The following is a 15,262-nucleotide window of genomic DNA, read 5'->3' as shown; positions in this document are numbered from 1 at the left end:
CTTTGCATGACTCATACAATCTCTGAAGAGGCACACATCTTCTAGAACTGCTCTTGCGGTTTCTGATGCCACCACTACATGCCAGCATGGAAAGGTCTTAGCTACCCTGAATCAAAAATATTACCTCTATCAAGTATCAAGAAATGAAAACGAAAGCCATAAAGGAGAGTTTAATGAAGTTTCTCTGTTAAGTCACAAAGCAAATTAGCAGGAGAATGTTGATGACGACATAGATATGGAATAGAACCGCCACGACCCCTTTCTTTGGGTAATTCTATACACAGTTAATCTATCCTTATAGGTTAAAAAATGTAACCAGAAAGGCTAGTTACTTCACATATTCTAAAATCCTCAAAAGATACAGGTTGTTATAGGCCAATTAGATGCTGAGGGCCTGAAGGACACAGGAGGATTCATGTGTCTTTAAAGTCTATATGGTTCTCCTATAAGCCACTTACCAGCTTCCTTTGAGAAAGACAGAAGGGGGGAAAAAGATAAATGCTCACAGGAACTGATGATATAACACCGTGCAGCTGCTAATGCATATGGATGTGTCATGCAAATGTCCCCAGCAGAAACACATTCTTTAGTTTCAACCTGCAACCATATTCAGCAATAAAAGAGTTTCCAAATCAAACTGCTGACTCCCTTTTTTTCCTCTCTTATCAAAACACCCCAGCATACATCTTACCAGGCAGAGTAAATCAAAAGAGCCAGCTGGAGTTACCAACTCCTGTTTGTCCCTGGATATCAGGTGTGTGCTGCAATTTTGCAGATCAATTTGCGAGCTGAAATAAGTGGTCCACTAAAACTCAAAACAAAGCCATTTGGGTAATGCTCCTGCTAACTTTCCAAAGGCCTTATCTTTGCAAAGGGACACTGTAATTTACTAACTTGATTGTTTTTTTTTTTTTTTTTCGACACATCTGAAGATGTGTGTTGATTATACCTTTCTCTGAACATAAAAAGATCTGGAGGAACTCAGAGGAATTATTGATAACAGATCTTCGCTTTCTTGTCTATATCTTTTCTGTTCTTTCAGTTTTAAATTTTTGCAGATTCTCCGATACATTGATTGGAAAAGCAGCTTCCAGGGAAGGACAAAAAAAGGAGAATAAGAAGAAAAAAAGAAGAGAGGTGGAAGGAATTTGGGGAGCAATCTTGTCACATTAAATTTTGCAAAGCATCGACATAGTGAGAGCATACAGCCATGAATTTATTGCGACATATACTTCTCCTCGTGCTGGTGCTGGGTATTTATTGAAAAGTTCTGTATTGGGGAATGAAAAATGTCAAACAAGAAACTTCAACTGTTACCTGGAGGGGACGTTAAACGGTAACTTGGGAGTGATTCACTCCAACTTTTTTATGGCTAAGAGAAGGAATACCACTTTGACATTTTTTTATAGGGAGGTATGCTGCAGCTGAGCATTTAGAAGAGCGAGGCCGTTGAGATTAGATGCGGAAAGAGAACATGAGTACGTATCTGGGGATTAACCCGCATTTGTGCTCTACAGGGAAGCAGGCTAGGCACTCACTTTGAAGGCACCACTCCAGTGAAACGCCATCAATTCTGAATGAAATTACTTAGGGTGAATTGCCTATCTGCGGGTGGCTCCGGCCGTGCCGCGCTCCGGGTTTCCTCCGCCCTCCAGCCGGGATCTGACTGGCCTGCCTGGAAGATCACCCCCGAATAGTGGAGCCTTGGTGACCGGGCCTAGAGTGCTAAAAATAGCCGCTTAGTTCCTTTGCCGTCGCTGAAAGCGGTGCGCTCCAAGGAGGAGGGGGGACACCCATTCCTTGTTCTCAGACGCGGGCCCCGGAGGGTGGTTTAACCTCGGGGAGCCCGGGGCGAAGGGGAGGAGGCTGGGAGTAGGAAGGCCAGGACCACAAAAGGCAGCCGCTGTCTGGTTCTCTTCTTCCACCAGGCTTCCGGGCCATCAATTCTCCTCATTAACAGGAGAACTCTGCATTTAAAGAGCTCAGGCCCTCGACCTCAGCTCAGGCCCAAGTCAGACCGGTTGGAAATGGTTCAGGGCGAGTCTCCTTTCTTCCTCCTAAGTTCCCCGCCCAGGGTCAAATCACATTAAGGGCTGTAAGAAGCCCGCTTCTGGAGCCGGTCGATTACTCTTTTTTCTTTGTTTTCCTAGAGGTAAGGCGAGAAAAACGTTCGCAGGAAGAGCGCGAGCGGTTGCAATTTGCACCCCCTCCCGCCCCTCGACGCAGGCAATTCCTCGCACGCACCTGGCGGCGCGGGCCGCGCGGCCTCCGCGCGGCTAATATACATATTTCGAGGGGGAGGCTGGGCGTCTGCTTCTTCGCCGGGTCAATGTGTTAATTAAAAGTTGGTCCGAGTTGGTCAGCACGCAATCCCAGATGTGCTTAACAGCATGCAATTAACACATAAGGCAAATCTTTTTGAAGATACCAGAATTGAAAACCCCCCAAAGAAACCCCGCCCGCCCCCGCCCTTAACGCGAAATAGCAACGGCAAGTAAGGGAAAAGTCATTAAAAGACGTAATTAAATGTGGGCCGCCGTTCTTGGAGGGGGTCGGGCTGGAGAAAAAATTCTCTAAATCTGTATTTTTCAAAAATAAATAGCAAATTGATTTTTTTTTTTTTTTTTTTTTTTTTGTGCAGGACGTGCAGGCCCAAGATCCGTTTCCCTCCGTTCCCACCCCATGTATATTAAACAGCCGGCGAGCGGCGGCCGCGCGGCGCGGTGACCTAGCGAGCGCCCGGAGTCCCCGGCCTCCACGCGGGTCCGCGCACGGCCGCCGCCGCTGCCGCCGCCGGCGATTGCAGAGGGGCGTCTCGCAGCCAGATTGGTTTCTACATCCAGGGATAATTACCGCACTCTCACTTGCCTAGCGCCCTTAATATTTTCAAAAAGTGCAGGGGGAAGAGCGAGAGTGAGTGTGAGTGTGAGTGAGTGTGAGTGTGTGTGTGTGTGTGTGTGTGTGTGTGTGTGTGTGTGTTGTGACAGAGTCATTCTTGATAAAATTTATTAAAAGTTAAAAGTATTGGTCGAGACACTTAATATCATCATCGCCCCCAGCGGAGAAGCTGGTCCGGGTTCCGCTCGCCCAAGGCTGCCTCTGCCAGTTCACGCCTGCCGGTAGTTTTCTACCGTATTTAGCCCCCTGCCCTGACTTCGCAGGCCTCCGCAAGCCAGTTTGTTTCTACCTGTCTTTTAATTCGGGTTTACTCATGTATTCCCCCCCCCCCCCCCCACCTCTCATAGCAAACAAAGACCCCGATCTGTTTTACCCCTCCCATTCTTCTGCTACACACATTCACGCGGGCACGCGCTACGCGCGCACATACACACACACACACACACACACACACACACACACACACACACACCACTTTGCAACTTCCTCGCTTCCCGGGTCTTTCGCAAGCCAGATGAGGACTTGGTGCCCAATTGGGCACATGGACACCACACCGAGCCTTCAGCCAACTTCTTGGTTATCATCCTAGACTTGTGAATTAGGATGGTTTGGTTTGGGGATGATATGGGATTCCAACACCAACACCACCCATAAAGGTACCAGGGGTAGCCGTTCTAACCAAATAATTGTACGTGTCGCATCTGAAGGGCGTGCCTTATTGATGACACCTAATGAAGCAAATAATGGATTTGCAGTATCTTAGCTATTCATCTGGTCGTTCTAGAAACCTGGGTGTTAAGGACAGATGGATAGTGATGGATGGAGAGAAGGAGCGAAAGAGGGCAGGGTACGGGGGGGGGGGGGGGGGGAGAAGGGGTCGGCTGCAGATCCTTGGAAACGGATCAGATTTGTTGAATGTCAGCTTGAAGAAGGCAGTCTGAACCATGATTTAAACACGGGCAGTATCATTGTTAACTAGTGTCCAACGACTACCCCCCCACCCCCACTCTGCCTTCCTGCCTCTCCCTTCTTTTCTCCCTTTTGTAGGATACAGAAGGTGAATAATGAAACCATTTTGCTAATAGTTTATGAGCCATGAGATTGGAAATGTATATGGATAGACCGGAGCACCAGACTAAAATCATTTGAAAGAAGCGTGAGGCTTGGCAGGGAAAGAAACCCGCGGTGTCCTCTCTCCCCAGCCCGGAGCGGAATGGGACGGATGAGGTGGCCTGGTGCCTCTCCGCTCCATCCGAGGGCAGCGGCTTGGCCCATCCTCCCGCCAGCCCCTTACTCTCCTCCTCTCCCCGAGGGGCTGGAGAGAGAGGGAGATGAATTGGGGCGATGGCGAGATAGCGCGAGCAGGAGATAATCGTTATCACCAGGATTTTTCTTCCAGTGATGGGCTCTAAAAAGATCTATCACACTGGGCAGCTTTCCCCGAGGCAGAAAACAATAGACGTGAACTTCGCGCTGAACACAGCCAAGGGAACGCTGCCTTGTGCGTCGTTTTTGTCTCCATAGGGCCTGTTCCTTTAGTACGATTACCCAGAACCTTAGAGAAAAGCCGCAAGCACCCACCTGACCTCCACACTCCACCAGCAAGGTTTCCATCCGCTTTCCTTGCGGAGTTAACCCAAGGGAATAGGGGGAGGTGTGGGTGGGGTGAAAGGTAAGGCGCTGGCCTGGACCCTCTCTTCCCAGCCCACCAAGGGGATCCCCAAACCTGGGGAAATGCTCTAAATCAGCTCGAAACAGTGACCCAAGCCAATGGCCCGCGAGAGACCGCCCCATATCTGGCCCAGCGTCCGGGAGGGCGAGGGCGCGCCGGGAGAGGGCGGGGGCGGGTTCCGCTAGACGCGGCGGGCTCCAGGCCGGGCTTCCCAGCTGGGGTGTCAATCGGCGCAGGGAGGCTGGGACAGGTACGTAGCAAGGGAAGCGCCAGCCCGGCTGGTGTGCCTCGGGCCGCCCGGGCTCCGTCCACCTCCGTCTGGGAGCACCCTTAAGTGCGCTTCAGTCCGGGCCCTTGGGAAGCTAGGGGAGCGCAGCCTTCAGACCCCGCGCTCGCGGCGCGGTCTTGTGCGTGCGTGCGTGCGTGTGTGTGTGGAGGGAGGGGAGGAGGGGCTGGAAATGACCCGCGGGCCTGCAAGAGTAGAGTCAGGGGCGGTGGGCGCACCCTTCAGGGTGAGTGGCCACTGTAACCCCTTAGCGCCTCTGCTTTTTTCCCCTCTCCTTACAAACTCGGCTGGTTTCTGGGAAAAACAAAATAACTTTTCCGTTTCTGGGGAGGGAACAGGTAGAAAGCGGTGTTGGAAGAAGCGTGAATGGGGCAGCAACGCAACCACAGCAAGTGCGTTAGGAGCCCTCTCTAATCTTCTCCGGGGGATGAGGGGTAGAGGTTAGGCATTTGACATTTCCGTTAATAGGGGGCGGGATGGTGGTGTCGGGCTGGGGTAGGCAATGGAAAGAAAAAGCAGCACCGTTCGCTGGCTCCCTCTTCCCTCCTCCCAGCTAGAGGCCGCCTTTAGGCCCATTAGGCGGGCTTGGCCCCCGCTCCGCAGGCCTTGCGTGGAGGACGGAGCCTCCAAAGGGAGCAGAGCAACCTCTTTCAGCTGCGGGTTTTCACCTGCTGCGCCCTCAATTTCTCCAACCCCCACTCCCGCCCCTATTGATACACTGCTGACTGTGGTTCCTGTGAAACATCCAGGATAAATTTAGTGAAGCAATCTCCTGAACTAGGGAGTTTGGAGAGTGAGTGTACGCCGTCCTCGGGGGCTTTAGTTTTGAAGAAGCACCTAGAAAGAAAATGAAAATCGAACCAACCCAATCGCCATTGGCAATCCGGCCTTGGCGCAAGGAAAGGGGGCGGGCGGACGGCTAGCGGTGTTCAGTACTCCTGGTCAAATAGATCTCTTCCGGTCGGCAGGTGTGAGCGGGCTCGGCGAAAAGGTGTCCGGCTTCGGGAAGCCAGCGAGCCAGACCTTGGGGCACCAGCCGGCAGGACGCGCTTCTTCGAGAGCTTGCGGCCCCCAAGGCAAGCAAGGACTCAACCCCGGCGTGCGCCTTCGGTCTCCCGGCCCCGCCAGGGCCGAGGGTTCAAGTAAAGTTGCCGAGAGGGGGTTTGCTAGCACCGGAGGGTTACTGTTGCCCTGGGAAAGGAAACCTGTACTCTAGGAACTCCTTTGTGCCCTCTCTACTCACCCTTTCGCACTTCCCTCCCAAACTCGAGATTACCTAAATTCCCTTCCTGGCATCTGAGGAAACCCCCAAACGCTGGCAGTTTTCAGCTTTCCTTCTGTCGCTCCAAGTAATCCCCAGGGAAGCCCGGCTCCGTGTTCCCCTCCCCCACCCTGCACTACACTCAACCCCTAGGATCGCTGCTCTCCAGGACCTTTGCCCTTCATGGCAGGTACCTGCGCGCCTAGCAGCGTGTGGGGGTGGGGGTGGAGGGGCTGCAGCCAAGGTAGGCGGAAAGGGAGGGTCAAAGAGGCGGAGTGCCCCCCTTGCAAAAATACCAAAACTACCGTAAATTCCACAAAAATTAAACTCCACCTCGCTTTCCGAATCTGTCGCCTCCCAAATCCTGTCTGGAGAGGGGCGGGAGGGGTGGTCGGGTCGTCCCCGGAAAGGGGGATTGTGCGCAAATGTACGCCCGCTCCTCTCATTTGTTAGCTGATTCCGTCTAAAAGTTCGCTATTTATAGGCTACTTGCGGCAGCCCGAATCCCCGTGCCCGCTCTCCTGCGCGAAGTGCGCGAGGTCCCCGCGGCGCCGAGCGGCCCGTCTCGATTGTGTCCCGTGATTTGTTTTGTTTTTGTTTCTGCCCTCGCACCGCAGGCAGCCGGGGAGAAGATCTCGGGGAGTCCCGAAACCACCCACCCGCAGTAGTTGAGAGCGGCTCTGCAGTCCGACCATGTGAGTCCGCGCTTGACCCCGCTGGGCGCTCGCGGGTGGCAGACGCGGGGGAGGCGCTGCGGCTCAGCCGCCGCGCCCGCGCCCCTAGGGCTTTCCTCCGCCTGTGCCCCGGCCCCTGCGACCTCCAGCTCCGCTCAGCGCTCTCACCCCCTCTGATTTTTCTCTTCTGTTTCTCTCTTTCCTTGCATCTCTGACTCTGCCCTGCTCTCAACTTCCAGCTGAGTTTGCATCTGGGCACAAAAAGAGACAGCACTGGCCTTTACGCGGGAGGCGGGGTGGGCTGGGCGTGTGTGTTTCATCAACAGGGAAATTGTGTGGGGCTGAGGGCGGGGGAGGGGCGTGATGGAGCGGGTCTGGAGCGCGGCCCCGCGCGCTGGGGGAGGGGACTAGGAGCGTTTGGATCCAGACCTTTCCTTTTGCCGTGGCACGGATCGCGGGATGAGAGTCAAGTGCTCGGGAAGCCTCGCCATTTAGGACCCTCCCTCTGCGATGCTGGGACAGATGTCTTAATCAAAATCTCGGAACCACCCCAGTAGAAAGGAGGGAAGGACGTGGGTACAGGATAAGGCTAGCTGGGGAATAGGGTCAGCGTCAGTTCCCTAAATTCCACGTAGCACTGGGCGTTGCGATGCCCCCTTTTCCCCAGCGGCTGCGGACAGGACTCGCTTGCGCAGACCGCAAAGGCGCAGGCGGATCTCGGCGGTCCGTGGGCCTTGCCCTTGTCCTGTTTTTTTATAAATGCCAGAACCTTGGAGGATGCCTATGTGTTTTAGAAGTGAGACGTCAAGAGGGCGGGGAGCCGCGCGGGCAGGAGCGTTTCCCGAGTCCCCGGCACGAGAGGCGCGAGAAGCGCTCGGCGCGCGTTTATGGCGCGGGGAACGGCTGTGCGCGCGGAGCCGCCGCCAGGCCGGCTTTCTCGCAGGCGCGCGGCCTCAGGCGTGAGACTCGCGCCCCACAGGTCCAACCGCCCTCCTCTCCCCCGGCCCCGGAACCGTGGCACGACGTGCGGGGGCGGGGGCGGAGGCGGTTGTGACTGAAAATTACCCCGGGGCTCAGATCCGTTTGGCCGAAGGACAGAGCCCCAGAACGGAGGTGGGGAGGAGTTAGGAGCCAGTGAGGGGAGAATTGCGGCCTCCCCTCTCTCGCGCGCGCGCAGGGCCCCGCGCCCTCGCCGGCTTAACTTCTTACCCGCCTCCAATTTCTGCTCTCACAGTGGATGTCACACTTGCAATCCCCTGTGGCCACATCTCCAAAGCGTTCAGTCGGCCGCGTGGCTAGACTGGTGGGCAGCGAAGAGCCAAGACGGGTCTATGGCAGTGCCCGGGAGAGGGGACCTCACTGTCCAGCGTGCGTGCACCCAGAGTTCCCTGGCACAGAGGTGGGGGAGGGGTCTGATCCCAGCCCACGTCCCTGCTTCTCTCCAGACCTGGCCCTGCAGGGACATTCTGGTTCTGACAGGACGGGGGCCGCCCACACCCGGCCCAGAGCTGTCCCGATTCTCACCCCTGCCCGCCCAAGACAGCTTTCAGGAACTCAACTGCCAAGTTAAAAGCAGAATAAAGTTTCTGCTACTCTCCCTGGGCCACATGAGGGGTTATGGGTAGATGTCAAACTTAATGCAACTGTGCACCAGAAACTAGCGGTAGGGACCGGTAAATGTCCGCATTCGGGGCCTGGGGGAGCGACGTCTTAGTATCTCCCCCTCCCCACCCCACTCCCGACCGTAAATGCCACTCTGCTGTCCCGTGGCGCGTTTTCTGAGCCTCTCCTCTTTACGCAAGTCTTAAGAGGAATACAGGGAAGGAAGGGGAGAATGACGTCAAAGAAAGGTGGAAAGGGGCAATGAGAGAAAAAAACGCGCAGTAAAGGGACCGGTATGGTCAAAAAGAATGACCTCTAGCTAGCTGTTTTTTCTCCTAGTCCCCCTTGAAAAGAACACACACCGCGGCGTTTGGCGTTTGGAGGCCGGTGGAGTTGCCCAAGACAAGAACCCCCAGCCCAAGTTCTCTGGCCTCGGCTGGCCAGAGTGGGTGGATCAGCTCACACAGTGACTCACTTGAACTCAGCCTCCTCCACTCCCGACCCTCAGCCACGTTCAAATACTCTGTCCCCAGTGTTCTAGGACACGCGCCACTCAGAAGCAGGTCAAAGATGGAAAAGGCCTAGCTTGTCTTTCCCAACCCTGGCGGTTCTACTTTGGCATGGAATCTGGGGCCTGAAGGTGGGCAAGGCCCCCCAGGCTTTCAGACTGGACTGTGCTGGGAAAAGGGGGCTCACCCAGCAGATTGTGCTGTTAGGAATTCTGGGAGCCGGTAGGGCTTTTTTCTGGTCTCTAATGGGCTCTTAGAACTTGGCAGCTTCCTTGGCTTAACGAAGTAAGATGAACTTGCCTTAAGCTCTGGTTTAGCTCTCTCCTCTGCTGCTGTGCTGCGGGATCCTTCTTGTTCTGTCTCTAGGCTTCAAGTTATTTTTTGTCCCAGTCCTTCTGTGCTCTGCCTCTGCTGAGCGGCCTGCAGCACCCCCCTGGGGCTTTACCTACAGGGGCTCTGGATAGGAAGAACCCCGAGTTTTCCACCTGAGTGTGAGTGAAGATGACTTTCCACCCTCCAGACAGAACTAGAGAGTTCTGGGCCCAAACTTTGTGTATGGAAGGAGGTGAAGGCAGAGAAAGAGGAGGCCTTTTTGTTTCCAAATGTACTAGTGAACAGAAGAGATACCCTTTTCTCCAAAATAGCTCATGTTTTCAAGGAACTGTGAAAGTGGCAGGATAAGGGACTGTCCTCTTCAAATTCTTTGGGTCTGTGACCTAGAAGCCTTGAGAAGAGGCCACAAGCAGGGAAACAATGCAGAGGCAGGGTTTGGCAGAGGTGGCCCACTTGGGAGCAAGGCCTTGCCTTTCATAGATGGCCTTAGATCACGGTTATAAATGGTGTCACCGTTTTATGAATAATCAGTTGACAGTCCCTAAATCATGTTTTCATGGTGCCATGAGCTGCTCTGTCGCAAGGGTGAGATCACCCTGAATGCTCCCAGAGGAAGAGAGTGTTATGAGCCCTAAAACTTTCAGCTGCACTCTGCCAGCCCCTGTCTTCTTAAGCCCCACCTTTAGTCTCTTGTCTGCCCTCCTGTTCTCTCTACAGCAAAGCTGGGTCATCTGGGGACTACGGTGGTATTAGAACCCATACCAGTTCCCCCTCTCCCTGTCCCCAGACAGAGCTTTGACTGGAAAAAAAAAAAAAAAAAACAACAAAAAGCAGAACAAGAAAACTGTTTGCTGTGTGTGGATGGATGAAGGCAGTAGCCACTTTTCTCAAAAGCTGGAGCAGCTCCGTTCTCTGTCACCCCGAACAATCTTTCTTGGGTCAGAAGCCCCAGGACTCCAGCTGTGGGGTAATTCCTAACCTGTTCTCCCTCATAGAGACTCCTTTTACTAAGAAGTGAGGGTTTAGAGGATTGGAGTACAGTCTCCATCAGGATTCCATTTGATCATTAAATTTACACAGATCTGGGAATGGACCCCAGGCCTGAAAGGGAAATGGAGAAGGGGAATTCGCGAGAACCAAAGGAAGAACCGAGTGATTCTGTTTGACAAGGAATTTCCATGACCTCAGTGCTTTCCTCCAGATGTCTCATCCTTTAACTTCATTTCCCCTCTTATGTGAAGAAACAGAACTCTCAGTTCAGGTGACTGTTTTGGCCAAATGTTCAGATACATATTCTGGCTGAGTGTTGTTAAAAATCTGACCACTGAATACATAATGCGCTCCTCTGCCTCACCTAATTTTGACATAAAATATAAGCATTTATTTCCATCAAATTCTTGTTCACCTTCAACAGGTTGCTTTTAGTTTCTGTATTTCTCAAATTTCCTTACAATAACAGTACATGAACCAGATATGTTCAGCTTCTATGAGACAGGATTATTCCCACTACAACTCTCCAGGTACTTCTGGTTAAAACTGCCTTTGCTTTTCACCTGAATGAGACACATACTTGAGATGGAAGTGAGTTTCTTTGTTTTAAACTTGAATTATTTAAATGCCTGCTCTTTTCCCTCCTCCTGCCTATTTGGAATAAACCTGGTCAGATTAACATTTAAATAGTTCCCTCATAAAAGGTAAATGTGCCTTTTTAATACAGAATTTTTCTTTGAGATTAAAAAAAAATCATGGCGTATGTTAAAAATTATTTAACATAAGTTCAGGAGATTGTATCTGTGAAATTCATTGACAACGAGATTTCTTTTCAGAACTTTGTGTGTGACTTTGTCATGCTGCTTTGTAGTTATATCCTCCCATCTAACTGAATCTGCCATCAACTGCTTATTAACAAGTATATATTCAAATTAGATTTTTTCCCAGCTTAAAGTTATTTTTCAACATTTTCCATTGTATAACCTAGTTGACAGGAAGGTTTGAAGGACAGAAAAATTAAGTTTTTAAGCATATGGTATATTCTTCTGACCCATTCATATAATCTATTTTATGGTTAACATTTAAGTAGTAAAAAAAGACATTTCTTCTTGGGAGAAAATATAGGTCTTCTTTTTGGGGGAGACTTACTAATTAGTTTTTTCTTAATGTTCTTTATTTTTTCTATTAGATATATCAATGTTCTCTTTTCATTTGTCTCATGTTGATTAATGATACAAATTACTGATTTATCGGGGCAACTGGGTGGCTCAGTTGGGTGAGCTTCTGACTCTTGATTTCAGCTAAGGTCATGATCTCATAGTTTGTGAGATCAGGCCTTACATCAGGCTTTGTGCTGACAGTGTGGAGCCTGCTTGGGATTCTCTCTCTCCCTCTCTCTCTGCCCCTCCCTGTTTGGGTTCTCTCTCTCTCTCTCTCTCAAAATAAACATTAAAAAATACTGATTTTTGATAAATCATAAACCTCCCTTTACCAGAGTCATCAATATTCTCTTATTTCAAATTAAACATTTTAATGTAATTTAGAAGGGAGAAGGTTCCCACATATATTCGTTAACCAGTGATAGCCAAATTCGCTAAAGTTTTGATAAGAAATGCAGCATCAGAAAAGAAGCTTCTACTGACAAACCGACAAACCAAAAATGTTGTTCAAGGGCAAAGGGCTAATGATAAATGGCACCATGAAATGAAGGGAATAAGGACACGTTGTCAGGCACTGACCTACATGCAGTCTTTTGCTCCTTAATATCATTTGGGTGATACATTGTGCGCAGTTGCTTTGTATGGGAAGACAGTTCTTGCTTTTCCTGTTGAGGGTTCAAGCCAGTATTTTTTTTTTAATGAGATAAAATTCCAGATATCATAAAATATTTAAACCATTTGCAAACATATAACGTAACTCATTAGATTCACAATGATGTGCAGCCAACACCACTGTTTAAGTCCAGAGCATCGTCATCACCTGTACCCATTCAGCGGTCTGCCCATTCCTCCTCTCCTCACAACCACTCACCTGCAGCCTATATGTATGGATTTGCTTGTTCTGGACATTTTATAATTGAGATCGTTTAGCATTGGGCCTTTGGTTTCTCGCTTCGTTACTTAGCACAGTGCCGTCGAGGTTCGCCCATGTTATAGATGTTTCAGTGCTTCACTTCTCCTTCTGGCTGAATGATCCTGGATTTCATGGATATACTGCATTTTGTTTATACGGTCCTCTGTTGACAGACATTCGTGTTGTTTGCATTTTTTGGGTGTTATGAATAATGCTGCTGTGGACATAACGTTTACAAGGTTTTGCTCGGATGTACGTTTTCAGACCTGTTGGGGATAGTCAAATTCCTGGGTCGCATCATAATTCTGTGTTTCGCTTTTTGAGGAATCCCCACACTGCTTTCCAGTGTCTGCACAATTGTAGAGTCCTACCATAAATGTCTGAGGGTTCTAGTTTCTCTACATCTTCACCAACATTTATTCATTTTTTTATTCAAAAAACAGTCATAGCCACCCTCGCGGGTGTAAGTGGTATCTCACTGTGGTTTTAATTTGCATATTTGCCATGACTGATGATGCCAAGCATCTTTTCATGTGCCTGTTGTCCATTTGAGTGTTTTCTTCGGAGAAAGGTCTATTCACTGCCTTTGCTCATTTTTTTAATTGGGTTGTTTGTTTGTTGTTGAATTGTAAGAGTTTGTTAAAATTTTATTTTTTTTTTTTTAACGTTTATTTTTGGGACAGAGAGAGACAGAGCATGAATGGGGGAGGGGCAGAGAGAGAGGGAGACACAGAATCAGAAGCAGGCTCCAGGCTCTGAGCCATCAGCCCAGAGCCCGACGCGGGGCTCCAACTCACGGGCCGTGAGATCGTGACCTGAGCTGAAGTCGGACACTCAATCGACTGAGCCACCCAGGCGCCCCATGTAAGAGTTTGTTATATACTCTGAATATTAGATACTTATCAGGTATATGACTTGCATACATTTATATTTTCTCCCATTCTGTGAGTTGTTCACCTTGATAATGCCCCACAATTCATAAAAGTTTTGAATTTTGATAAAGTCCAATTTGGTAGTAGTTGTTTTTAACAACAGGTGCATTTCTCCTCCGTGAGGAGACTCAGTCTTAAACACAACACAAAACAAATATTCAAAACTCCATACCCTAAAAAAAGAGAAGACTCTTCTGTAATGCCCAGAGAGCAGCTTTGTGAAATGCAGGTTATCAGGCAGTAACATAAAGTTACTGCTGTTCAAGGGAAGGAAACAGCTACAGCTACACTGACCTTTTTCTTTGAAGAAGTCCTGAGTTATTCAGATAAGATGTCTACCCTGCTGAATGAGATCTTTGATCTCAAGAAGACAGTAGGTGTTTTTTAAAAAAATATCATTATCGAATCCATCTTCCAAGAAATTTTAAATAGTCTCCTCTGTTTAAATAACATTAAACATCTGCCTTAAACCAACAACAACCAGGAAAATGAAAGAAAAGGTTGACAGGGTGTTCCTAACTTAGCAGTTTTTACACACAGCCACACACGGGCCTGTGGTCAGGTGATGTATCTGTAAAGCCCCTGGGAGAAAGGTCTTAGAGTCAGAGGAAAGAGAAACTAAATTATTGCAATGGAATTTAAAAGCAAAAATTAATAAAAGAGGAGGAATATAAAGGGACATTATTGAATGTAAAGGTTTTGATTATTCTCTCAAATTGGTTGGTTTTGGGTAATTAACATTTGGGTTAAAAAAAACCACACAGGGGGTTGAATCAGATCTTCATTTTATTTCAGTATTTAGTTATTGAGTAAGAGGGTTTATGATGAACACTGATTGAGACATCTCTGGTTCTGTCCATCAGAAGTATTGGACCAGATTTGTACATCTGCCATTTTAAGGGACACACTGTTGGGTAAATCACTGCACACTAAGCGTGCATGCCCAGGGTTCCTGAGTGAGTCACGTGCATGGCTGTCATCCTGAACAGTCCTGAGGGTTCTGAGGGAGACTGTTTCCTTGTCTACAGAGTCACATGTTTATCCACCAGTTATGGTGGGGAAAGATGGGATAACATGAAAATTATAAGGCATTTTGAAGTTTAAGTGTGAGCTTCCTTTTTTATGTGGCACTTGCAATGTTCCAGATATTATCCTAAGATTTAATGCATATTAAAAAAAAAGTTCTCAAATAACCCTGTGAGGTCGATACTTTCCCCCTGTTACAGATGAGAAAACCAAGCCCAGAGGTTTTGTATAACTTGCCCAAGGTCATGGAGCTGATAGGTGGCGGAGTTAAGTTTTGAATGAAGGCAGTCGGACTTGAGAGTCTGTATTCTTACTACTATATTATGCTGCTTACATCTAAAATCTAGAGATTTCTGATGAAAATTGGAGTCTGATTAATGGATTCAGCAAATGTTTATTGGGTACCTATTACAGGCCCGACTTTTCTGGAAACATTGGAAGGTCTAGGAATGCCAGGGCGGCATTCCTGCGTTCTCCCACAGCAATAATCTGCTGGAGTCCAGATGTCACTGCCATCTTTTGATGGGGTCACCAAACTTGGCTTGATTCATTTACTTGGTTACCTGCGTAAGCCCTGTAATCAATCACATTTTTTCCTGCTAACATAAGACTGCTAATAGGCACGGGAAGTAGATGGCAACCAGAACATTAAGCACAAAGGCAATAATAAACAATAGAAAATAAACATTATGGCATGAATTCAGTTCTCCAAATTCACTTGCTGCTCTCGTCAACCACAGGTCGATGAGCCAACGAAGTTTGTTGGGTATCCACTGAGTGCTTGAGCTATGGGAAAAACATTTAAAAATTTAAAGTTTAGTATCAGAAGGGCAAGAAAAGCCAACACACACACACATACACACACACACACACACACACACACACACACATGACAACAAATTAATATATAGGATATAGAGTAATACACTAATTAGAAATTATTAATAGTCTTTGAAGCAGAGATCTTTCAGTGATCATTTTTTTCTTTCTTATTTTATATATGCAA

General features: G+C 48.9%; 1 long non-coding RNA gene across 1 annotated transcript in view; it reads left to right on the top strand.

The window, feature by feature from the left end:
- The window catches only part of LOC122212271, a 37,486-nt gene extending 34,540 nt beyond the window's left edge, over positions 1–2,946 (top strand). The window contains exons 2-4 of the long non-coding RNA XR_006199079.1: positions 1,043–1,253; positions 1,410–1,478; positions 2,642–2,946. This is a non-coding gene — a long non-coding RNA (uncharacterized LOC122212271). The remainder of the gene's footprint in view (positions 1–1,042; positions 1,254–1,409; positions 1,479–2,641) is intronic.
- The last annotated feature ends 12,316 nt before the right edge of the window (positions 2,947–15,262 follow it).

The sequence above is a fragment of the Panthera leo genome, chromosome F3 (genome assembly GCF_018350215.1).
Source record: "Panthera leo isolate Ple1 chromosome F3, P.leo_Ple1_pat1.1, whole genome shotgun sequence".
Lineage (NCBI taxonomy): Eukaryota > Metazoa > Chordata > Mammalia > Carnivora > Felidae > Panthera > Panthera leo.
Note: the sequence above shows the minus strand (reverse complement) of the source record. Positions and strands in the feature narration are given on the sequence as shown.